This window comes from Eublepharis macularius, chromosome 17, assembly GCF_028583425.1.
Source record: "Eublepharis macularius isolate TG4126 chromosome 17, MPM_Emac_v1.0, whole genome shotgun sequence".
Taxonomy (NCBI): Eukaryota; Metazoa; Chordata; class Lepidosauria; order Squamata; family Eublepharidae; genus Eublepharis; species Eublepharis macularius.
This window is the reverse complement of record NC_072806.1, coordinates 20,357,780-20,361,346: the sequence shown is the minus strand read 5'-3', so window position 1 is coordinate 20,361,346 and position 3,567 is coordinate 20,357,780.

The following is a 3,567-nucleotide window of genomic DNA, read 5'->3' as shown; positions in this document are numbered from 1 at the left end:
GCCAGCACTGAGCCCAGGGAAAGATCAGCCGATCCTCAACCCAGCTGACAGTCAAGGGCCAATCACGGGCCTCCTAAAAGCACTTCTTTCCCTCCCACTCCTCTCTTCTTCTGAAGGCAGCTGCAGCCATCGTGCTTAAGGGCATGCCCGGGCTTTGCAATAGCAAAACATGTTTTTAGCAACGTTTCCCAAGCTTTGCACCGGCTTGGCTACAACTCATGGTCAGTCGCTGGAGCGGAAAATATAAAAGTCTGACACCAATTAAATGCAAACAAGAGGAAGTCAGGAGAAAGTGCCAATGTCTAGTTTGTTTCTTGGGTTACCATCCTCCAAGTGGGGTCTGGAGATCTCCTGGAATTACAACTGATTTCCAGATAGTCCCCCGGAGATGGCTGGTTTGGAGTAAACTCTATGGCATTATTCCCTGCTCAGCATCTCCCTTCCCTGAATCTCTTATTCCCCAAGCTCCACTGCCCAAATCTCCAGGAATTTCCTCACCTCATAGTTGGCAACCCTATTAAAAATTCCTGCTTTCCCCCCACCCCTTAAAGTTATAAAATATGAAAAGAGAGTACCATTCAGAGTGTGGGCTAGGGTTGCCAGCCTCCAGGTAGTGACTGGAGATCTCCCAGAATTGCATCTGTTCTCCAGGCCAGTGATTAGTTCACCTGGAGAAAATGGCTACTTTGGGGGGTGGACTCTATGGAATTATGCCATGTCAAGGTCCTTTCCCTCCCCAAACCCCACTTTTTCCAGGTTTCTCCAGGTTTCACCCCCCAGATCTCCAGGAATTTCCCAACTTGGAGCTGGCAACCATAGTGTGGGCAGCACTCTAAAAATGCTTATCCCTGTGAGGCAATTAGGCAGAGTGAGTGAGGCTGCCAGGCCTGAGGTGACCCAGCAAGCTTTCATGGTAGAGTGGGGAATTCAAACCTGGGCCTCTCAGATCCTAGTCTGACACTCTAACCATTGCACTTCACTACTTCTCCTTGTGCTTATGGGCCCATAAGAAGCTGCAGATAACACAGATAAAAACCCACTGAAGTTTATAGTTATAGATACGTTCACGCAGAGAAGGTAAGAGAGCAGCATCTGGGGTCTGAAATGAGTAGGGTTTGAGGAGGGGTTGCTTTCCCATTGTGGGAACTCTGAGGCAGTTGTGGTAAGGAATTCACAACATCTAGTTGCCTCTTCAAAAAGGGCACATTACTAGTGCCTTGTAAGGTTGCTAGCTCCAGGTTGGAAAATTCCTGGAGATTTGGGGGTGAAACCTGGGGAGAGCAGGGGTAGGACCTCAGAGAGGGTATAATAATGTCATGAAGCCCACCCTCCAAAGCAGCTATTTTCTCCAGGGGGTTGTGTAGTCTATAGTTCAGTTGTAATTCCAGAGTGTCTCCAGGTCCCCCAGAGACTGGCAACTGTAGTAGCCAACCAAGGGCTTTCAGGGCTGTGTAGGCCCACACCTTCAGTTTCCATGCATGGGGATGGGAAACGCTGGGTCTTAAAAGTGGTCAATAGTCAGATTTATTCTAGCCCAGCAAGACTTAGCTCCAGCGCTTCAGTCAACTAGGATGAGCGTCTCCATTTTGTGAGACTTTGGGGCCATTTTGTAGTGTTGCACGTTTCCCCTCTCTCTTGCCTTTTTCATCAGTGTATTTATTTTTGCATGTATCTATTTAGCAAAAGTTATCATTTTTATATGTATGTCTGGCCTGCGATCACTCCCCACTAGTGAACCACACAAATTTGTGGCCTGTTCTGCCTCAGGCCCAATTCAGAAGAAGCAGACAGATAAGTGTCTGATGAGGAGAAAAAACCTAAGTAACTTTATTCGAATAGAGGGAAGACGGTGGATACAAGGGAAGTAAAAGCCCAGTAAAACCAAGGGTTGCCAACTCTGGATTGGGAATCTTTGGGAGATTTGGGTGTGGATCTTGGGGAGGGGCAGAGACCTAGGGGTGGGGAATCTACCCTCCGAAACAAGCCATTTTTCTCCAGGGGAACTGAACTCCGTAGTCTGGAGATCACAACAAAGTAGGGTTGCTAGCTCCAAGTTAGGAAATTCCTGGATCTAGGGGGTGAAACCTGGAGAAAGGTTTGAGGAGGGAAAGGGCATGGCTTAATTCCATAGAATACAGCCCCCAAAGTAGCCATTTTCTCCAGGTGAACTGATCTCTGTGGCCTGGAGACCAGTTGTCATTCTGGGAGATCTCCAGCTACTACCTGGAGGCTGGTAACCCTGCAACAAAGGCCCATCAAGTCCGCAGAATATTACTGTTTTGCTTGTCCTCAGCATCTGGTACTCTGAGATAATCTGCCCCTGAACATGTTCCATTCCTAGTTGGATCTGAGCAAAAGGGCCATCTAGTCCAATATCCTGTTCCTCACCGTGAGCAATCAGATGCTTCCAACTCTATTCCCTCCTTCATCTCTACCCAGGTGCCATAGTAGGGGACTGTGTGTAGATAACTCCCTGATAAGTTGGTGATCTGCAATATGGTGCCAAATGCTGCAGAGGTTAGTGAATGAGGGAGTGGTCTGGTTCCCATTGGAACTCTGGCACACCCCAATGAAAGCTCTTTTCCTTAATGTCCTGACCATGATTGATAACCTAAGTTTGCAGGATAATAACCAAACCGCTCAGGAATGTCTCTTACAATGCAAACTCTTGGTGGTGGTGGGGAACGCACCCAACACACACACAGACAATATTTCTTACCTCCCAGCCCAATGATCAGGGCAGCCACCCTGGTAGTTTAGCCATGCCCTTCAAACCTAGCACTGCCTCCCTCAGAGCACCTTGAAAAATCTGAATTCCGCAAAACATGTCCAAACAAGTGGAGCGACCCCTGCTGTCCCAGGAATGGTTGCTGCTTGTGACACACACCCGAACAGCCAAATGAAAAGGGTATACAAGGGACTCCAAATGAAAACGGTATACAAGGGATACCCAAGCTGGCAAGTAAGGTTCAGTTCCACGCCCAGGATTGCAACTCCATTGTCGGAATTTCAGGATAAAGACAGTTCTGCCTGGATTGTTCTCTTGCCACGTTGGAACCCTAAGACTATGGTCACAATTTGGGATTAGGCCACTTGTGCAAATTTCCCCCTTTAACTTGCCCCTTCTTCTCCCCAACCGTTCCTTCTTAAGCACAGCCTTCCTGCTCTCTGTTGCAGCTCCCTTCCCCGTATTCTGCTTAGAGAAAACTCTGATTCCAAATCCTGCTTCCCACTCCTTATCCCTATCTACCTCCTTCCTCGATCTATTCCCCTCCTACTTTATCCTCCTCCTCTTTCTCTCTCTTGGACCACCAAACATGTGTAAAAGATGCAGGAGGGTTTTCAATTAACCATGGGATGGAGCTTCTGTCAAAATTGGGATGGCTTCCCCCCAGATCCCTTTGTGATTCCGCATACTCTTAGGATTTGCTTCCCAAAATCTTTTTATGATTTCTCAAGATCGTTTCAGGTGGGTACCCATAGTGGACTGTAGTAGGACGAGATTGGGGTCCAGCAGCACCTTAAAGACCCAAAGATTTCCAGGGCTTTTGAGAGCTTTTCCATGAG